The sequence below is a fragment of the Triticum aestivum genome, chromosome 3D, assembly GCF_018294505.1.
Source record: "Triticum aestivum cultivar Chinese Spring chromosome 3D, IWGSC CS RefSeq v2.1, whole genome shotgun sequence".
Taxonomy (NCBI): Eukaryota; Viridiplantae; Streptophyta; class Magnoliopsida; order Poales; family Poaceae; genus Triticum; species Triticum aestivum.
Window position 1 is genome coordinate 424,552,213 of NC_057802.1, and position 23,958 is coordinate 424,576,170.

Sequence of the window (23,958 nt, forward strand, 5' to 3'; positions counted from 1 at the left end):
CAAAGTTAAGGAAGAACCACCCGCCGCGGGGACGGGGGCTCACCGGAGAGGTACCCCACTATCTATCTTAGGGTTCAGGGTGGGGGGCGGGGGGCCTATAGGGCTGGCCGGGGCGGCGGCGGCCCGGCGGTGGGGAGTTGTTTCGGGGCGGCGAGGCGGTGCTGGGGCCGGCGGTTCGGCCGGTGGTGGCTGGCGGCTCAGGGGGGTGCAGGTTGAAGATGAACTACAGGCCCTCCCTAAACTATATGTCAAGTGCCTCTCTGTTACCATTGCGTTCAGTTTCGATAGTAACATTCAGATTCCACAGTAAATTTCAGTTTCGACAGTTAAGTTCAGAGTCAACAGTTTTTACCTCATCTGTTGTAGTTAGGTGGTTTTTGGTGATGTAAATTTTACATCTATTTTACATCATCTATTGTAGATGCTATTAGAATCCCACTTGAGATTGACGATGTCTGTCCTGTGCTGCTTCAGCCTTGACGTCTTACGGCTCACCGGGGCTGCTTCAGCCTTGACGTCTTATGGCACATATCGAGGAAGCAATTAATAGTATCTCTGTCTAATATCTGGTTCACCTAGGGTATGCCTATGTGTTCATCTTGGGTGGGAAACAAATAGTAAAGCAATCATCATCTATCTTTTTATTAAATTAAAGCAATCATCAGCTTGCTATCATTATTTTTGGATCCATCCACTGGTTGTTACCATCACTCTAAATTTCTGCATGCTCTCCTTACATAATCTCACCATATTTTTTTCGTATGCATGTCAAATATTGTACACAGTCATGCTGAACATGTAGAGAAAAAGAGAAGAGTTTTGCGCGGCAATACAATGTCATGCAGACATCGCTCCATGGTGGGTTCAATGGCAAACCCTCCCCACCCCTCTCCAGATTGTAATCCAGAGGAAGATATCTGTTCTGAGGCGGATTCAGATGCCGCTGACCACTCCTATTTACCCCCAAGGTGTTTGCTCTACCTTGGCATGATGATGTTAGTCATATCATGCATATGTTGCCTTGCAGTGCCTACTTTTGACATCATATATGTCATCTGCTTAGTTTAGACATGTTCTATAATGCCACATGTTTAGTTTCTATATCATATATGGGAATTGTGCAGTCTCATGTCTTTTAGCCAGCCATAATATACGTAAAATGTGCAATGCCATCCTGTTTAACCAGGCATCATATATTTGAATGATATCTTGCCCATCCTTTTCTTCATTACATTTCCATTTGTCGACAATGTTTGTACATTAAACAACTCTTCCTGTGAATCAGCCATTTGGGTGGGAGATTGAAAAATCTGGAGTGAAAACAAGGCCTTCAGCGCAGACAGTGCTACCTGTCGAAGCAGATCTCTTGTTGGGTCCCGATAGCTCCTCAGAGATGGATTCAGAGACAGATGACCAGTCCTATTCCCCCACCGAGGTGTATGCTCTAACTTGGCACGGTTATACTGCTCATATCATGCATATGGTGTCTTGCATTGCATAGATTAGACATCATATACACAATATTCAACACCATGTTCTTAGTTCAGACATCATATCAAATGCCCTCTGTTCAGCATATAATTCACATATGTGAATTAAATGATGCGATCCTGATTACTTAGATAACATGTAGGTGAATTATGTCATGTGATCCTGTTTAGTTATTCATCATATCTTTGATTTATGTTATGCTATGCTATCCAGTTTAGATAGACATCATATATGTGAAATTATGTCATGCTATCCGTCTTACTTAAACAATATACATGTCAACTATTTCATGCCCTCTTTTTTCCACACTATCTATTGCATCTGTCTATCATACAATGTCTGTACATTCAACTATATTTCCTATTTATCAGCCATTTGAATTGGAGCGGGTGATGCCAGCATCTAGAGGACTAAAAACACGGTCTTCAAATAAAACAGTGCTACCTCTTGGTGGAGATAGCACCCCGGTTGTACATGCACGAGAACCAGCCCTACCACACATAACCCAAACTCTCGCAGATTGTACCCCTACTGCGATGGACAGAGAACCAGCTTCACCCAATCTAATCCCAACCCCAGCAGATAGTAACCCAGTTCCTGTTGACACAGCACTATCTCCACCACAGAGCTCCCAAACAAGAGCAGTTAGTAAGGCAGCTCCAGTGCACAAAGGGCCAGTACTACCACGGCGAACCCCAACTCCACCAGTTAGTACGCCTATTCCTGTGGAGGAAGCACAACCAGCTAGTCGTAGTTTAGCATCTATCACATTTGATGTTGTTAAATCGTATGTGCGTATCTTCCCATCTTGGAAATATTATACTGAAGATGAAGGAAAATGCCATTTGCAGGTGTTTGTCCAGGAGTTATGTGTAAGTAATGTTATTCATGGCAATTACTTTGCTTTGTCCCATACATCCTACCTCCACGATGGTTATAATACAACAAATTTTCCCATTTTTCTCTATAGAGAAGGACCGATTTGGAAACTCAGGATGAGGTAACCTGTGCTAATACCTCTGCTATCTTCAAGAATGCTTGGTGGCAGTATCGGAATTACCCGAAGAAAACGTACTTCACCGGCAAAGAAACTCATCAAATTCCCTTACGTTCTCCTGAGACACATTTACTGGACGATGACTGTGAACGCCTTGTTCTGTACCGGTCCCGAACCAAGAATGTGGTAAGGTCTATGAGCTCATTTTGTATTTTTAAGTACTATATTCTTGCGTCTTACTATACTCTGCTCATGTAGAACAAGTGCCTAAACCTGAAGAACAACTGTTCTAATTTAAGATTCCATTGCTATCATAGTTCAAAAAAGAGCTAGGCGTTAATTGTGTGTTTTGCCACCGCCTTGCACTTTACTGACCAAAGCGCATGCTTATGCGTAGTTATGCATAGATTAAGCGTAGTTATGCGCAATGCATTTCGCCAACACCACACCCACGGTGCGCCATTACTAACTTTGAAAAAATAAAATAAAATAAATTGTTAGTAGTGGCGCACCGAGGGTGTGGTGCGCCATTACTAGTTTTATTACTAGTTAAAACTAGTAATGGCGCACTGTCCCCTCGATGCGCCATTACTAGTTTTGAAATAAAAAATAAAAAAATTGTTAGTAGTGGCGCACCGAGGGTGTGGTGCGCCATTACTAGTTAAACTAATAATGGCGCACTATCCCCTGGTGCGCCATTACTAGTTAAACTAATAATGGCGCACTATCCCCTGGTGCGCCATTACTAGTTTAAAAAAATAAAAAAAAATTAGTAGTGGCGCACCGTGGATGTGGTGCGCCATTAGTATTTGGACACTAATGGCGTACCAACACATGGTGCGCCATTAGTATATAGTAGTGGCGCACCACATGTGTGGTGCGCCATTAGTGTCCATATTATCTATAGCCCTTTTCCTAGTAGTGGGTAGCCAATTTTGACGACCAGTGTATGTAATATGCTGCTTTGTTCCCTATATTTGCACCGGTGGCAAACTTTGATGCCCAGTGGATGTAATATGTGTAATAGCAGTAATAGGCTAGCGTTAATTGCTTGCTTATTTATTTCCTTATTGTCTTGTTTAGTTGTTTGCTTGTAGTCACTGCAGTTCTTTTTCTATGTTTTTCTAGTGGCCACAATAACCTATTTTTGGAAACTAGGCCAAAATAATCATGGCAACACACGAACTGTTGTAACCATGGGCCTCCTGCGGGCCGTATGATCCATGGGCCTTCTACGGGCCGTAGGATCCATTGGCCTTCTATACGGGCCGTAGGATCCATGGGCCTTCTACGGGCCGTACGATCCATGGGCCTTTTACGGGCCGTAGGATCCATGGGCCTTCTACGGGGCGTATCGTCATTTCGCCAATCATGGGACATACTATTCGTGGATAATAACGGGCCATTTATTGGCCGTATTTGATAACTCTATGAAAACAGCCCAACGGGTTTTTTTCGACATGAAAACGGCCCAACGTATTAACGGGCCACAAACGGGCCGACTGTAACCACGAGCTGAATTTGGCCCACAAGTAGAAAATGACAGTACCGGCCGTAAGTAACCGAATGCTGGAAATGAGCCCAAGAATAAATGGGCCCTAAGAAGGCCGAAAGATATCATGGGCTGGAAATGGCCCAACGGAATAATGGGCCGTTAATGGGTATAAAGTGATACACTGTTCATTATGGGCCAGTTTTACCACGGGCCGTTAAGGGGCCGAGGGTTACTAAGGGCCTCATATGGGCCGAAAGACGTCATGGGCCATACATGGGCCGGAAGAAATGGGCTGGAATTATATTGGATGGCCCAGATGACGCTACTGGGCCTAATGGATAGGCCGTAAACGGGCCCTGGGATAGCGGGCTGTAAATGGGCTATATGCGAACAGGCCGTTAGCAGGCTTGCCGTGGGCCGGCCCGCCACCTTTTGACCAAGTAATATGGGCCGGCCTTTTCACAGGAATGGGCCTCTGTTGGGCCGTGCCACGTGTCAGCGTATCATAGGCGCTTTGGGTCCAATGAGTGGATGACATCTGTCCCAACGGTGAGCCGACACGTGTTTCCTCCAGCCAATGATGATTTTACACGTGGAAAATCCCCATTGGTCGGGGCTGTTAACGGGTTATCGGATCCAAAACCGGACCAGATAGCTTAACGATGTTCCGTTACGGTGGATGCCACGTGTCGGTCACCCTTGACGAAAGCACTTCTGTGACGCGCGATTTATCATCATGGAAGTGGACACTTCCGTGATGATAATTTTGGTAATGTCATGGAACACTTCTACGACAACACAGGTATGACTATCTTGATTCTGTCATAAATTTGTCATGGATGTACATGCATGACAAGAAACGTGACCTACTGTGAAAAACACGTATCATCACGGAAGTGTATTTTTTTGTAGTGTATAGAGCATCACATTGTGAAGAACTGAAATAAACAAGTCATAAGGACATCTCTAGGCGATCCTTAAAAAGTGACTAAAACCCTTAGTGGATATATATATACTCCAGCAATTTTTGGCCTTTTCTAGTCGATCCCCTAAACTTCAGGTTGTAAACTTCAATTTGATCAAGTTCAAAGCAGGTTCAACCGAAAGTAGCATGCATTCAAACATAAACATAGATAGTTTTGCATAACCGAACATAAAACATAAATTTAAACTAAGCTAAACTACTTTCGGTTGAAATAGAGGTCGAGCCAATCCTTTCTCGTCATGTACGGTGTGCCGCGAGCCGGTTCCGGGCCAGTACCGTCATCGGGGTCGTTGGGGAAGGCACTCGTCCACTCGTCGACGTCGATCTCCTTGTCCTGGGGGCCCACCTCAACGCCCTCCGCGCCGCCGTCGCCGCCGCCTTCGACCTCGTCATCAGAGGAGAGCATGATAACCTCGCCACCCTCCACGCCGCCATCCTCGCCGCCTTCGACCTCATCATCGGAGGAGAGCGTGATAACCTCGCCGCCCTCCGCGCCAGCAAAGATCGCCCGCTCTGCCTTCACGAGCTCCGGGTGCTGCCGGCGGAGCTCTTGCATGTAAGCCTCGTCGGCGGCCTCAACCTCGATACGCTCCCACGCCTCGCGGTCCTCCCGCGCCATAGCCGAGCTCACCACCCTGGCTCCGGCAGAACGAGGTGGACCGGACGTGTGCCGAAGGGGAAATTGAGCCTAGCCGTCGCGCCGTGGTAGCGGACCTGCCAGCGGTCGTACTCCATGGCCGCGAGCTCGTCCGTGTGGAAGCTACCGAGCCACCGGCGGATGTGGGTCTCTCGATCTGTAATCTCGGCGACCCATGTCCCCCACCGCCGCTGCCGGACCCCGATGTAGGACTTCGTTGGCTGCCGGGTCCGGGGGATGACGGGAAAGTCCTCGAACCGGCATAGGGGCACGGCGGCGGGCGGATCGGGGGACCGGCGACGACGGATCGGGCCCGCGGAGGACGACGGGGACACCTCGGTGGCCACCTCGCCGGCGTCGGGCGAAAAGGCTGCGATAAACCTCTGTTTGGCCATTGGCTACTCGAGTTCCCCGGCACACAGGCAGAGGTTGAGGATGGAGGCGCCAGCGATGGCGGCGACCTACCAATGATTTCGAGGGTTGTGTGTGTCTGTGTGAGCGGAGGTTGTGTTTGAGGAAATACTGTGGCAACTGAAAATTTTACTAGGCGGGAGTAACAAGGTATGGCTACTGAAAATTTGGATCAAGGGCGAGCAGATATGTTTGAGATTGCGAGGGATGCAGAGGCGGGAGTAAAACGCCAGGGCTACTGAAAATTTGAATCAAGGGACTAAAGCAGAGAGGGATGCAGAGGCGGGAATTTTGGGGGAGCGAGCTAGTGTGCTTGACACGCCGGCTATGGACTGTAGCCGACGCACCTTCTCGCGTAAGCCATAGGCGTACTATACACCGACAGTGCTCCAAGATATTTTGTACTACATCTCACACGGTTGGTGAGAATAAACAATGTGGGATCTACTTGATTTGAATTACAAAATGGGGTCACAGCGGCAATGGACGGTGTTTGAATTGCTAGACCTTTTATCTGCAGTGAACATGCAACTGTATGTGTGTCGTAAAAGAATTGGAATTATTCAGGGTTCGTTTGGACATTTCATACATTAAACTGGTTTTCTAGCCATTTCAGGTGCACAATTCAAAATTAAACTACATGCACATGCTCCGGTGCATACAAATTGATTGAAAAATCAAATCTGTGTCCTTGAGTGCATGCTTAGGTCGCATGGAAGAAATGGGAATGAATTTTTCGGGGTTCGTTTGGCCTTTTTATACATTACAGGGTTTTCTAGGCATTTTATGTGCATAATTCAATTTGAACTACAAGCACACGCTCCAATGCACTAAAGTTGGTTGAAAAATCACATGTGTGTCCTTGGGTGAATTTGTAGGTCCCATGCAAGAGATGGGAATGAATTTCAAACACCAGGGCACTGTTGATTGCCGGCAAAACGTTGAGATACCTGGTTTTGAAATTCTAGTAAATCCAAAACTCGTCTGAAATTCATGAAACTTGGCATGCTATCATGGAGCGGCATCAACATGCCGTGGTGAAAATTTTGTCCCATTTGGGGCAGGTTTGGGTATAAGCTTCTCACAAAACAGAGCTTCTCACAACAAGCATGATGGTTTTGATAGGGAACGTACCCCCTTTGGGGACGAGACGATATCCGTTGCCTCTTATTGCTTTCGAAAATTTTCTAGTGTCAACATAGAACAACAAGAGTGTTGTGTTCAATCTTGGAATTTTTTTGGGGTTCGTTTGGCCTTTTTTATACACTAAGTGGGTTTTCTAGGCATTTTATGTGCATAATTCAAATTTGAACTACAAGCACATGCTCCAATGCACCAAAGTTGGTTGAAAAATCACATGTGTGTCCTTGGGTGAATTTCTAGGTCCCATGCAAGAGATGGGAATGAAGTTCAAACACCAGGGCACTGTTGATTGCCGCCAAAACGTTGAGATGCCTGGTTTTTAAATTCTAGTAAATCCAAAACTCGTCTGAAATTCATGAAACGTGGCATGCTATCATGGAGCGGCATCAACATGCCGTGGTGAAAATTTGTCCCATTTGGGGCAGGTTTGGGTATAAGCTTCTCACAAATCAGAGCTTCTCAAAACAAGCATGATGGTTTCGATAGGGAACATACCACCTTTGGGGACGAGACGATATCCGTTGCCTCTTATTGCTGTCAAAAATTTTCTAGTGTCAACATAGAACAACAGGAGTGTTGTGTTCAATCTTGGAATTTTCCGGGGTTCGTTTGGCCTTTTTTATACATTCACTGGGTTTTCTAGGCATTTTATGTGCATGATTCAAATTTGAACTACAAGCACATGCTCCAATGCACCAAAGTTGGTTGAAAAATCACATGTGTGTCCTTGGGTGAATTTTTAGGTCCCATGCAAGAGATGGGAATGAAATTCAAACACCATGGCACTGTTGATTGCCGGCAAAAAGTTGAGATGCCTGGTTTTTAAATTCTAGTAAATCCAAAACTCGTCTAAAATTCATGAAACTTGGCATGCTATCATGGAGCGGCATCAACATGCCGTGGTGAAAATTTTGTCTCATTTGGGGCAGGTTCGGGTATAAGCTTCTCACAAACCAGAGCTTCTCACAACAAGCATGATGGCTTCGATAGGGAATGTACCACCTTTGGTGACGGGACGATATCCGTTGCCTCTTATTGCTTTCATAAATTTTCTAGTGTCAACATAGAACAACAGGAGTGTTGTGTTTAATCTCGGAATTTTTCGGGGTTCGTTTGGCCTTTTTGTACATTAACTGGGTTTTCTAGGCATTTTATGTGCATAATTGAAATTTGAACTACAAGCACATGCTCCACATGCTCCAATGCACTAAATTTAAAAATCACATGTGTGTCCTTGGGTGAATTTCTTGGTCCCATGGAAGAGATGGGAATGAAATTCAAACACCAAGGCACTGTTGATTGCCGGCAAAACATTGAGATGCCTGGTTTTTAAATTCTAGTAAATCCAAAACTCATCTAAAATTCATGAAACTTGGCATGCTATCATGGAGCAGCATCAACATGCCATGGTAAAAAATTTGTCCTGTTTGGGGCAGGTTCAGGTATAAGCTTCTCACAAACCAGAGCTTCTCACAACAAGCATGATGGTTTCGATAGGGAACATCCCACCTTTGGGGACGAAACGATATCCATTGCCTCTTATTGCTTTCAAATATTTTCTAGTGTCAACATAGAACAACAGGAGTGTTGTGTCAATTTTTGTGATTTTTCGGGGTTCGTTTGGACACTTTTTATGCATTAACTGGGTTTTCTAGGCATTTTATGTGCATAATTAAAATTTGAACTACAAGCACATGCTCCAATGCACTAAGGTTGGTTGAAAAATCTAATATGTGTTTGGACATTTTTCGGGGTTTGTTTGGACATTTTTATGCATTAACTGGGTTTTCTAGGCATTTTATGTGCATAATTAAAATTTGAACTACAAGCACATGCTCCAATGCACTAAGGTTGGTTGAAAAATCTAATATGTGTCCTTGGGTGAATTTCTATGTCCCATGCAAGAGATGGGAATGAAAATCATACACCAGGGCACTGTGGATTGCTGACAAAACATTGAGATGCATGGTTTTTAAATTCTAGTAAATCCAAAACTCATCTGAAATTCATGAAACTTGGCATGCTATCATGGAGCGGCATCAACATGCCGTGTTAACAAATTTATCCCATTTGGGGCAGGTTCGGGTATATGCTTCTCACAAACCAGAGCTTCTCACAACAAGCATGATGGTTTCGGTAGGGAACGTCCCACCTTTAGGGACGAAACGATATCCATTGCCTCTTATTGCTTTCAAAATTTTTCTTGTGTCAACATAGAACAACAGGAGTGTTGTGTCAATTTTCGGGATTTTTCAGGGTTTGTTTTGACATTTTTATGCACTAACTGAGTTTTCAATGCATTTATGTGCATAATTCAAATTTGAACTACATGCACATGCTCCAGTGCATATAAATTGGTTGAAAAATCAAATCCGTGTGCTTGGGTGCATGCTTAGGTCCCATGCAAGAAATGGGAATGAATTTCAAACACCAGGGCACCGTTGATTGCCGGCAAAACATTGAGATGCCTCATTTTTAAATTCTAGTAAATCCAAAACTCGTCTGAAATTCATGAAACTTGGCATGCTTTCATGGAGCGGCATGAACATGCCGTGGTAAATTTTTTGTCCTGTTTGGGACAGGTTTGGGTATATGCTTCTCACAAACCAGAGCTTTTCACAACAAGCATCATGGTTTCGGTAGGGAACGTCCCACCTTTGGGGACGAAACAATATCCACTGCCTCTTATTGCTTCCAATATTTTTCTCGTGTCAACATAGAACAACAGGAGCGTTGTGTCAGTTTTTGTGATTTTTCGGGGTTCTTTTGGACATTTTTATGCATTAACTGAGTTTTCAATGCATTTATGTGCATAATTCAAATCTGAACTACATGCACATGCTCCAGTGCATATAAATTGGTTGAAAAATCAAATCTGTGTCCTTGGGTGCATGCTTAGGTCCCATGCAATAAATGGGAATGAATTTCAAACACCAGGGCACCGTTGATTGCCGCAAAACATTGAGATGCCTGGTTTTTAAATTCTAGTAAATCCAAAGCTCGTCTGAAATTCATGAAACTTGGCATGCTATCATGGAATGGCGCCCGACATGATGTGGTATTTTTCGTGTCCATTTTGAGAGAAGGCGCACTCGAATAATGACAGCCAACAAAGGCATTTTAATAATTAGCTGACATTTAATATATCAAACGTTTGTATAATTCAAAACGTGTGCGTTCTGTTAACCATTCACGTGATGCGACGTGTCTTGGTTTTAATGGCTGTAGGAGGTGCCGTGCGGACAGCTGCTTGACCTTGACTGAACAAGAGGCGTGCGAGCGCAGTCTGGTGCGCAGGCTGACCGAGAGGCGTGCAAGCTGTCCTCCAACGCGCAGGCTCACCGGGAAGCGTGCGAGCTTTACGCTACGCATGCTCACTGGGAAGCGAGCCCTTTGACTTCCATGGCCGCCCGCCTTCCTCTCCATTAATGGCGCCCGAGCCGCTGTTTAATACGGGCGGCCTTACTGTTCGCCTCCCATTCCCCTCCCCCCCGCAGACCTCCACCGCCATGGCGCAGAATGATCATCTGCCACTAGTCTTCAAGTTTGGTGAAGTCGACTCTGAGCCTGAGGAGATAGAAAATAAGGAGGAATGGGGCCTCATGGACATGGCCCAGAACGAGCCAGCCGCGGCGGTTGCTGCCCCCGCTCCCGTCCCAGCTCCCATCCACACGCCCGCGCCAGCAACCATCCCTGTAGCATTGACGGGCTGGTCGCCGAACACTATCTCAGAGCTGGAAGCCGCGGGCGTCAGCGAGGTCTCCGCGGACCCGTGCGAGCTCGTGTACATGCCAGCGCCCGTGCCCATGCCCGTGCGCGCCCCTCCACCCACCGCAGCGCCGGTCCCCGTGCGTTTGGCTGCACCCGTCGTGCCCGTGCCTGTGCGCGCCCCCTCAGCGGCATGGGATGCTGCCGTCGACCGCTACCTCTCAGCGGCGCCAGTTGCCGTCCTCCCGCGCCCCACCCATCGATCGCGCGATGACATGATGTTTGATTTACATGTGAAGACCATTTTGTGCTGCCTTGAAGACTTCAACAACGGCGTCCTGGAGGACGACAACGACGGCGCGGCACGCCACCTCCGCCGCCGCCGGAAATAGTTTTTTGGGGGTTTAATACTGTATCTCGAATTCTCGATCATATGAATATAAATTCGCAGTGTGACTGAATGAAAGATATGGTTTGAACGAACTTGCGTTTCTCTCTCTTAATGTACAGACTTATCAAACGATTTTCTTTTGAAAAAAACGTCAACGGTTTTTAAATATAAAACACTCATCGCAAACATTTTAGTTAGAACACCCGTATTGAAACCGACAGCTTCCCCAGGAAGCCAAGGGAAAATGTGCCGAGCAGGATTTCTGCATCCCTTCAATGCAAACGGTTTTTTTTGCATGACCCGTGTGCAACCACGTACAAACAATTGGGTAAGATTTGCATATCTGTCATTTTGGGTATGTTGCCATTTCTCAAATTGGAAAGATTGACATTTGTTTATCTAGTAACATTGCCATTTGTCAACCTTGTAACACTGCGATTTGTGAAAATATGCAGCTACAAATCACTAGGACTATCTAATTTTTGCAACTAAAATCACTAGCACTGTTCATATGGACACCACTAGCGGGCGTGAGTTCATGGACGCATATGCAAAGGTACCATTGATTACATACAACAAGTCATCAACCCACAACGACAACGAGGATACACGTTGGATTATGGATCATTTCCAGCAAAACATTCTAGTAAAGTTTTTCTCACACAACAAATAACAAAGCGATGAAATGAACTTCAGCTCAACCACTCTTCGGCGTTGGAAATGCTTGCTTTGAACCAGAAGTGATTCTCTGGGAAGGGCCAGCTACTGTCAATCTCGAGACCAACGCATGACTGATCATCCAGGCTGAAGCGGCCTATTTCAATACCCATATTGGGACGGTAGGGAAGCATAGTAATGTCCGAGGTATAGCTACAGTTGCTTCTCATAAATGGTAGTAACGTTGTGTCAACAGCAGCTGGATCGCCTTCCACCATCATTGGATAGTTTTGTCCAAGGAAGAGCGAGTTTCCTCCAAGACTTTCAATGCTGAACCAGGGAGAAGGTGTTGGCGCTAGTACACCAGTATCCATCCCGAATACCCTGCAACGAATGTTGGAATAGGTCCGGAGAGTGCGACCATACGAGACAACACCTGCTTCCTTAGTAACATCAGCAGTGCCCCGTATACAGACAAGAAGAGGTGATCCATCGGAATAAGTTGCCAGGCGCCACTGAGTATATGGGTCCTGCTCGTCCTCATGCTCGTGAATAAAATTTTCAAGTATAGGTGGTGGAATGTTCACAGGACCTTGGAAACACAAAAAGGTTAATTAGTAAAGGGAAACTAGCTAACCCGCATGCATGTGGATGAAACAATTATAATTATGATGGAAGACAAACGTACCGAAATCATGAGGATTCCATGCAAAAACAGTGCCACGAGTGGTGGCAGCAAACACAAGACCCTCGTATTGAATTGCATCACAGTACTCATCCGTGTATAGAAATTGATTTTTGAGCAATATCCATCGAGTTGAACCATGAAGGACGACAACAAGCTTGTCGAAGATAGCGACAACATAAGCATTCCTATAACCCCAAGAGCGGTTGGGAACTCGACAAATTGCTATCTTCCGTAGGCGACAGTCAGCATGATCGTATTTGAACTCACGTAGAATATCGGTGCACTCAACCTCTGGGCAGTCGTCTGAGATTTTTCGAAGTGGAACCCGGTGACGAGTGTACACATTCACAAGTTCCCACTCCCAGTTGTACCCAATATAAACAACCCAATCTCCATTTGCACCTGCCCAAGACTTGCCCTCAAGCGATGGCATCTTAACATCATACGTATCATTATCAAGCGGCATCAACTTACAGAAGGCGAGGCTTCCCTTGTCCCCGCGCCAGTCAGCAGGGTCACGGCGAAGAAGATAGGGGAGATCAAACCGCTCCTGAACCCTTGGGTTCCTTGTAATGATGTTACTAGTTGAGTCGAGAATGGTCTTGAACGAACCTGCCATGCTAGCCGAGGTAATGACGTCGCACCGATAAATGAGTTCCTCCACCGCGTCATCAATCAGATCGGGGCAAGAATAACGGGGTCGTTTCCGGCTTGTTCCCTCCATGGAGAAGACGATCAAACAATGGCGGAAGGAAGGGTGAAGGCAAATGGAGGAGGGAGGAAGAGCTAGCGTGTGACAGCAGTTCCAAATCGAGAGGGAAATGCGAAGAGTTGGTGGACGGTTGCCACGGTACACGAAGAGGCGCCTGGGGAGCGAACGGTTGCCACAGAGGTCACACACTGACGACAAGGGCCGAGTGAACCGCATGCAATCCCATCGCACAATACACAGGTCTTGTTAAGTTGAACCGTTTCTGTACTCTTGTGTCAACGCAAACAGTTCATCCGAGTGAACCGCATGCCGTATATCCCACACACCTTGATCTGGCTGACCGTTTCTTTTGTGTTGCCTAATCACAAACAGTTCATCCGACTGAACCGTATGCTGTATATCACACACACCTTCATCTGGCTACCCGTTTGTTTTGTGTTGCCTAATCACAAACAGTTCATCTGAGTGAACCGTATGTTGTGTATCGCACACGCCTACATCTGGCTGCCCGTTTCTTTTGTTCCTCCTCATCGCAAACAGTTAATTGAACTGAACCGTATGCCCTTCATCACACACGCAACTAAAACCTGAACCGTGTTTGATGCATCCGTCATCGCAAACGTTTTATACATTTCTGACGGTTTTCATACAACACCGTTTGCGGTTATGGCATCGCACACAGTTTCTTGAAGGGTCTCTGATTGAGTGTCGCGTTAGCAGCATCCTGCAGTAGTGTATATATACTCTTATACCCCCAAAACATCCATGGGAGCCACGAAACCACTTTTCCACCGCCGCAACCTTCTGTATCCGCGAGATCCCATCTTGGAGCCTTTTTCCGGCATCCTATCGGAGGGGGAATCGATCACGGAGGGCTTCTACATCAACACCATTGCCTCTCCGATGATGCATGAGTAGTTTACTTCAGACCTACGGGTCCATAGCAAGTAGCTAGATGGCTTTGTCTCTCTGCTTGATTCTCAATACAAAGTTCTCCTCGATGTTCTTGGAGATCTATTCAATGTAATACTCTTTTGCGGTGTGTTTGCTGAGATCCGATGAATTGTGGATTTATGATAAGTTTATCTATGAATATTATTTGAATCTCCTCTGAATTCTTATATGCATGATTTGATATCTTTGCAAGTCTCTTCGAACTATCGATTTGGTTTGGCCAACTAGATTGGTTTTTCTTGCAATGGGAGAAGTGCTTATCTTTGGGTTCAATCTTGCAGTGTCCTTTCCCAGTGATAGTAGGGGCAGCAAGGCACGTATTGTATTGTTGCCATCGAGGATAAAAAGATTGGGTTTTCATCATATTGCTTGAGTTAATTCCTCTACATCATGTCATCTTGCCTAATGCATTACTCCGTTCTTTATGAACTTAATACTCTAGATGCATGATGGATAGCGGTCGATGTGTGGAGTAATACTAGTAGATGCAGAATCGTTTCGGTCTACTTGACACGGACGTGATGCCTATATTCATGATCATTGCCTTAGATATCATCATAACTATGCGCTTTTCTATCGATTGCTCGGCAGTAATTTGTTCACCCACCGTAATAATTTCTATCTTGAGAGAAGCCTCTAGTGAAACCTATGGCCCCCGGGTCTATTTTACATCATATAAGTTTCCAATCTACAATTCTAGTTTCCTATTTACTTTATTTTGCAATCTTTACTTTCCATTCCATAAACCAAAAAATACCAAAAATATTACTTTACCGTTTATTCATCTCTACCAGATCTCACTTTGCGAATAACCGCGAAGGGATTGACAACCCCTTTGTCTCGTTGGTTGCAAGTTGGTGTTTGTTTGTGCAGGTATTTGGTGGCTTGTTGCGTAGTCTCTTACTGGATTGATACCTTGGTTCTCAAAACTGAGGGAAATACTTCCGCTCCTTTGCTGCATCACCCTTTCCTCTTCAAGGAAAAAACCAACGCAAGCTCAAGAGGTAGCAAGAAGAATTTCTGGCGCCGTTGCCGAGGAGATTTGCGCCAAGTCAAGTCAAGATTTGATCTCCCGTCAACTTGCCAATTTCTGGTGCCGTTGCCGGGGAGATCTACACCAAGCCAAGACATACCAAGTACCCATCATAAACTCTCATCTCTCGCATTACATTAGTCGTCATTCGCCTCTCGTTTTCCTCTCCCCCACTTCTAAAGATTTTCGAAAAGATTCGCCTTTTCTTCGCCCTTCTTCCGTTTGTCTTTCCCGTTTGCTCGTTTGTCGCCACCATGTATGAAACTGGGGAGGCTATCGCTTAAAATCTTGAGGAAAAACTTGAAACTTGCTCTTTGGATCCCGGAACGGAAAAGCCTCCTAATTACGAAACTAAAATCTTTCGTATAGGAGATGGTAATATTATTGGGAAAAGTATTATACAGGAATTCTTTGATTGCACAGGATCCTTGCCTATTAATAAAATATCTATTCTTCTTCAGACAAATTGTTATGCTGATGCTATTGTGATGCTTGTTGAGAAATTAGAAAGAAAATTTGTGCATCTTCATCCTGCTTTGCAAACAGTGTTTTATGAACTCCCTAAAATCAATCACCCTATAGCTAAAAACATTGCCACTATTATTCTTATGCGTGAGTTTGATGTTATTATCCAAGAATCTAGGAATATTTTTTCTTTCTATAAAAATGATGTTGAACACCCTCCAATTATAGACACCCTTCATGATAAAGAAACTATGCGTAGTTTGGAATCCAGGGATTATCAATCTTATAGTGAAAATCTTAGGAAAAGGGTTCCCCATTCTGAGATCTCTCAAGATTTGTATCTTGAAACTTTTGAAGAATTTGATTAGATAACTAGAGGAATTTATGTAGGATTTAATAGGGATTGGTTGAATAAAATGATGAAGGAACCCGTTAGAAACGAGCTACGTATTTTATATGATGATATTTACGGGGATGGTCCCGACTATGGGTTTATGAATGTTAAGATTACCAATCAAAGTCCCTTTCACAATCTAAGTTCATCTACTAGGAGGGAGATAAAATAAAGGATATAATTACTTATAATAGTTTTGGAAGACTTGATGAGAAAACAATTGAATACGGAAGATGAGAACACTTAGATCTATTCATGTTTTATGCCTAGCTAGGGGCGTTAAACAATAGCGCTTGTTGGGAGGCAAACCAATTTTTTTTTGTTCTTGCTTTTTAGGTCATGTTTGCTTTGAATAAATCATCTAGCCTCTGGTTAGATGTGGTTTTGTGTTTTAATTAGTGTTTGTGCCAAGTAAGACCTATCGGATAGCCTACGATGATAGTTAATTTGATCTTGCTGAAAAACAGAAACTTTGCGCTCACGAAAACAATTCTTATTTTTAGCTCGAGAGTGCTTTTTAGTTGATTCTTTTTACATAAGATTAATAAAAAAATATCTAGGACGTCCTATTTTCTCATAATTTTTAGAGTTACAGAAGTATTCGAACTATCCAGATTGCTACAGACTATTCTGTTTTTGACACATTCTGTTTTTCGCGTGTTGTTTGCTTATTTTGATGCATCTATGGCTTGTATCGGGGGGTATGAACCATGGAAAAGTTGGAATACAATAGATATTACGCCAATATAAATAGATAATGAGTTCACAACAGTACCTAAAGTGGTGATTTATTTTCTTATACTAACGGAGCTTACGAGATTTTCTGTTGGAGTTTTGTGTTGTGAAGTTTTCAAGTTTTGGGTAAGGATTTGATGGACTATGGAATATGGAGTGGCAAGAGCCTAAGCTTGGGGATGCCCAAGGCACCCCAAGGTAATATTCAAGGATGCCAACAAGCCTAAGCTTGGGGATTCCCCGGGAAGGCATCCCCTCTTTCGTCTTCTTCTATCGGTAACTTTACTTGAGGCTATATTTTTATTCACCACATGATATGTGTTTTGCTTGGAGCATCTTGTATGATTTGAGTCTTTTCTTTTTAGTTTGCCACAATCATCCTTTCTGTACACGCCTTTTGAGAGAGACACACATGAATCGTGATTTATTAGAATTGCTCTATGTGCTTCACTTATATCTTTGAGCTAGGCAAAATGTGCTCTAGTGCTTCACTTATATCTTTTTAGAGCACGATGGTGGTTTTATTTTATAGAAATTGATGAACTATCGTACTTCACTTATATTATTTTGAGAGTCTCTAAACATCATGGTAATTTGCTTTGGTAATAAAATTAGTCCTAATATGATAGGCATCCAAGAGGGATATAATAAAAACTTTCTATAAAATAATATTAGGACTAATTTTATTACCAAAGCAAATTACCATGATGTTTAGAGACTCTCAAAATAATATAAGTGAAGTACGATAGTTCATCAATTTCTATAAAATAAAACCACAATCGTGCTCTAAAAAGATATAAGTGAAGCACTAGAGCACATTTTGCCTAGCTCAAAGATATAAGTGAAGCACATAGAGCAATTCTAATAAATCACGATTCATGTGTGTCTCTCTCAAAAGGTGTGTACAGAAAGGATGATTGTGGCAAACTAAAAAGAAAAGACTCAAATCATACAAGATGCTCCAAGCAAAACACATATCATGTGGTGAATAAAAATATAGCCTCAAGTAAAGTTACCGATAGAAGAAGACGAAAGAGGGGATGCCTTCCCGGGGAATCCCCAAGCTTAGGCTTGTTGACATCCTTGAATATTACCTTGGGGTGCCTTGGGCATCCCCAAGCTTAGGCTCTTGCCACTCCATATTCCATAGTCCATCAAATCCTTACCCAAAACTTGAAAACTTCACAACACAAAACTCCAACAGAAAATCTCGTAAGCTCCGTTAGTATAAGAAAATAAATCACCACTTTAGGTACTGTTGTGAACTCATTATTTATTTATATTGGTGTAATATCTACTGTATTCCAACTTCTCCATGGTTCATACCCCCGATATTACCCCTAGATTCAGCAAAATAAGCAAACAACACATAGGAAACACAATCTATCAAAAACAGAAAGTCTGTAGCAATCTGAATACTTCGAATACTTCTGTAACTCTAATTTTTTTGAAAAATTAGGACAACAAAGACAATTGGTAGCTTAATCTTCTGCAAAAAGAATCAGTATTTTATCGCGTTCTGTTAAAAATGAGAATTATATTACTGGGCGCAAAAGTTTCTGTTTTTCAGCAAGATCAAATCAACTATCACCGTAAGCCATACCAAAGGTCTTACTTGGCACAAACACTAATTTAAACACAAAAACACAATTACTACAGAGGTAATAATGTGTATTTTATCCAAGAACAGTAGCAAAACAAAAAACACAAAAATAAAATTGGGTTGCCTCCCAACAAGCGCTATTGTTTAACGCCTCTAGCTAGGCATAAAAACATAGATCTAGGTATTGTCATCTTTGGTATGCAATCCATAAGTAGCTCTCATAATAGATTCATATGGCAACTTAATTTTCTTTCTAGGAAAGTGTTCCATGCCCTTCCTTAACGGCAATTGAAATCTAATGTTTCCTTCTTTCATATCAAAAATTGCACCAACCGTTCGAAGGAAAGGTCTACCAAGAATAATAGGACATGTAGGATTGCAATCTATATCAAGAACAATGAAATCTACGGGCACATAATTCCTATTTGCAACAATAAGAACATAATTAATTCTTCCCATAGGTTTCTTAATAATGGAATCCGCAAGATGCAAATTTAAAGAACAATCATCAAATTCACAGAAACCTAGCACATCATATAAAGTTTTTGGAATTGTGGAAATGCTAGCGCACAAATCACACAAAGCATGTCACTCATAATCTTTAATCTCAATCTTAATAATAGGTTCCCACTCATCATAAAGTTTTCTAGGGATAGAAACTTCCAATTCAAGCTTTTCTTCAAAAGATTTCATCATAGCATCAACGATATGTTTAGTAAAAGATTTATTTTGACTATAAGCATGAGGAGAATTCAACATGGACTGCAACAAGGAAATACAATCTATCAAAGAACAATTATCATAACTAAAATCCTTGAAATCCAAAAGAGTGGGTTCATTGCTACTTAAAGTTTTGACCTCTCCAATCCCACTTTAATCAATTTTTGCATCAAGATCTATAAACTCTGAATCATTGGACGCCTTCTAACTAAAGTTGACTCATCTCCAGTACCATCTTTATCAAGATTTATATTGGAAAACAAAGATTCAATAGGGGTCACATCAATCACTTTAAGATCTTCATCATTATTTTCAGAAAAACTAGAAGAACATGTTTTTACAAACCAATCTCGCTGAGCATGCATCTTAGCGGTTCTTTCTTTACACTCATCAATGGAAATTCTCATAGCTTCAGGATACTCATTAATATCATGATTGGGTGGAATTGATCTAATTTTCAAAGAATCAACCTCAAGAGAAATTATATCCACGTTCCTATCCAAATCATCAATCTTAAGCAATTTTTCTTAAACCAAAGCATTATAACTCTTTTGCGAAATCATAAATTCTTTAACACTATTCTCAAAATCAGAGGGAATATTATTATAATTTCCATAAGAATTGTGTAGGAATTACCATAATTATTAGAGGAGTTACTAGGAAACTTCCTAGGATTAAAATTTCCTCTATACGCATTATTACCAAAATTCTTCCTACCAAAAAACTTCACATCCATAGATTCATTATTATTCTCAATCAAAGTAGGCAAAGGCATATCATTAGGATCAATAGAAGCACTCTTTCTAGCAAATAATTTCATAAGCTCATCCATCTTTCCACTCAAAACATTAATCTCTTCAATCGCATGCACTTTTTTACTAGTGGAAGATCTTTCGGTATGCCATTGCGAATAATTAACCATAATATTATCTAGGAGTTTAGTAGATTCTCCTAAAGTAATTTCCATAAAAGTACCTCCCACGACCGAATCTAAATGATTTCTAGAAGCAAAATTCAATCCGGCATAAATTTTTTGTATGATCATCCACAAATTTAAACCATGAGTAGGGCAATTTGTATCATTAATTTCATCCTCTCCCAAGATTGTGCAACATGTTCATGGTCAAGTTGCTTAAAATTCATAATATCGTTCCGAAGGGAGATGATCTTAGTGGGAGGAAAATACTTGGAAATAAAAGCATCTTTACACTTATTCCATGAATCAATACTATTTTAGGCAAAGATGAAAACCAAGTTTTAGCACGGTCTCATAGTGAGAACGGAAATAGCTTAAATTTAACAATATAATTATCCACATCTTTCTTCTTTTGCATATCACAGAACTGAATGAAATTATTCAGATGGGATCCGGCATCTTCACAAGGAAGGCCGGAAAATTGATCTTTCATAACAAGATTCAGCAAAGCGGCATTAATTTCATAAGATTCCGCACTAGTGGCAGGAGCAATCGAAGTACTAATAAAATCATTATTGCTAGTTTTGGAAAAGTCACACAATTTAGTATTCTCTTGATCCATCGTGACAAATCAAACAATCTAACACACGAGCAAACAAAAAGCAAACGAAAAGATGAACGGAATAAGGGCGAAAGAAAAGGGCAAATCTTTCGAAAATTGTTTTAGAAGTGGGGGAGAGGAAAACGAGAGGCAAATGGTGAATAATGTAATGCAAGAGATGAGAGTTTTATGATGGGTACTTGGTATGTCTTGACTTGGCGTAGATCTCCCCGGCAACTGCGCCAGAAAATCTTCGTGCTACTTCTTGAGCTTGCGTTGGTTTTTCCTTTGAAGAGGAAAGGGTGATGCAGCAAAGTAGAGATATGTATTTCCCTCAGTTAAGAACCAAGGTATCAATCCAATAGGAGAAGAACGCGCAATCACCAATACCTACACAAACAATCAAACGCTTGCCCCCAACGCGATAAAGGGGTTGTCAATCCCTTCACGGTCACTTGCAAAGGTGAGATCTAATAGAGATAGATAAAACTAAACAAAAGATAAAGTAAATATTTTTGGGTTTTTTGGTTTATAGATCTGAATATAAAAGATTGCAAAATAGTAGATCAAAAAGTAATATGATGGAAAATAGACCCGGGGGCCATAGATTTCACTAGAGGCTTCTCTCTTGAAGGGAAATAATACGGTGGGTGAACAAATTACTGTCGAGCAATTGATAGAAAAGCGCAAAGTTATGAAGACATCCGAGGCAATGATTATGCAATATAGGCATCACGTTCGTGTCAAGTAGACCGATTCCTGCCTGTATTTACTACTATTACTCCACACTGATACGTCTCCAATGTATCTACTTTTCCTAACGCTTTTCCTCTTGTTTTGGACTCTAATTTGCATGATTTGATTGAAAGTAACCCCGGACTGATGCTGTTTTCAGCAGAACTACCATGGTATTGTTTTTGTGCTGAAATAAAGTTCTCGGAATGGAACGAAACTTTGCGAGGAATTTTTATACAATAAAAGAGAATTTCTGGAGCCAAGAGCCACCTGAGGGGGGCACCTGGGTGGGCACAACCCACCAGGGCACGCATGCCCCCCCAGGCGCGCGCATGTGGGTTGTCCCCACCTGGTGGCCCCGCAAATCCTGAAACCGACGCTATAAAATCCTATTTTTCCAGAAAAAAAATCAGGGAGAAAGAATTATCGTGATCCATGAGACGGAGCCACCGTCACCTCCTGTTCTTCATCGGGAGGCCAGATCTGGAGTCTGTTTGGGGCTTCGAAGAGGGGGATCTTTGTTCTTCATCATCACCAACCCTTCTCCATCGCCAATTCCATGATGCTCCCCACCGGGAGCGAGTAATTCCTTCGTAGGCTCGCGGTCGGTGATGAGTTGGATGAGATTCATCATGTAATCGAGTTAGTTTTGTTAGGTCTTGATCCCTAGTGTGCACTATGTTCTGAGATTGATGTTGCTATGACTTTTCCATGCTTAATGCTTGTCACTTTGGGCCTGGGTGCCATGATTTCAGATTTGAACCGTTTATGTTATCACCATTATATCTATATTCTAGATCTGATCTTGCAAGTTATATATAGTCACCTACTACGTGTTATGATCCGGCAACCCCGGAGTGACAATAGTCGGGACCACTCCCGGTGATGACCGTAGTTTGAGGAGTTCATGTATTCATCGTGTGCTAATGCTTTGTTCAGGTTCTCTATTAAAAGAAGGCCTTAATATCCCTTAGTTTCCAATAGGACCCCGCTGCCACGGGAGGGTAGGACAAAAGATGTCATGCAAGTTCTTTCCATAAGCACATATGACTATTTACGGAATACATGCCTACATTATATTTATGAACTAGAGCTAGTGCTGTATCGCCCTAGCTTATGACTGTCACATGATGAATATCATCCAACAAATTACCGATCCAATGCCTACGAATTTATCTTATATTGTTTCTGCTAAGTTACTACTGCCATTGTTACTGTTGCACTTGTTACAAAACCACTGCTATCATTGTTACCGTTACCGTTGCTGCTACTACTACTATAAAAACTATCATATTACTTTGCTACTGATCACTTTGCTGCAGATAATTAATCTCCAGGTGTGGTTGAATTGACAACTCAGCTGCTAATACTTGCAAATATTCTTTGGCTCCCCTTGTGTTGAATACTCTACCCTCGAAAACTGTTGCGATCCCCTATACTTGTGGGTTTTCAAGACCTTTTTCTGGCGCCGTTGCCAGGGAGCATAGCTATATTTGTTGAGTCAGTTGGGATTATTATCAAATTATCACTATGAAGAATCTAAAGGATCCTAAGACTAAGATTTTTCCCTCTAAGATGCGGGGAGGTAAGGAACTGCCATCTAGCTCTACTTTAGATTCACCTTCTGTTATAAGTAAACTTGCAACACCACCACATGCTATTAATCCTGATATGTCGCAAGTTATTGATGATGCTACTTATGCTATGAATGATGCTTATGATGATGCTAGTACTTTGCATAATGATGATGTGCCACTAGTTGAATTTCTTGATGAACAAATTGCTAGAGTAAGACAACATGATGTTGTTGAATCTGATGATGAGCTTGAAACTGAAAATCTTGAAACACCTGCTAGAACTAGCCTTCCTAGATATGAATTGCCTAAGGTACCGGAAGGTTTTGTTATGAATGAGGAGACAACTAGAGATATTCTTGCTTGTAAGGATAGAGATGATCTAGAGAAATTATTATGCAAGTATAAAGAAAAATCTCTGAATGCTAGAGTGAAATATGATCCTAAGTTTGCTACCTCACCTATCTTTATTGATGATAAAGGATTATGAATTATCTGTCGACCCAGAGTTAATTACTTTGGTTTAATCTGATCCTTTTCATGGTTATGAAACTGAAACTGTTGTGGCACATCTTACTAAGTTGAATGACATAGCCACCCTTTTTACTCATGATGAGAAAACTCGCTATTACTATATTCTCAAATTATTTATGTTCTCATTAAAGGGTGATGCTAAAGCTTGGTACAATACTCTTGCTCTTGGTTGTGTGCGTAGTCCCCAGGATATGATTTATTACTTCTCTGAAAAATATTTTCCTGCTCATAAGAAACAAGCTGCCTTACAGGAAATATTTAACTTTGTGCAAATTAAAGAAGGGAGTCTCCCACAAGCTTGGGGGACGCTTTGCCAATTGCTTAATGCTTTTCCTGATCATCCTCTTAAGAAAAATGAAATACTTAATATCTTCTGTAA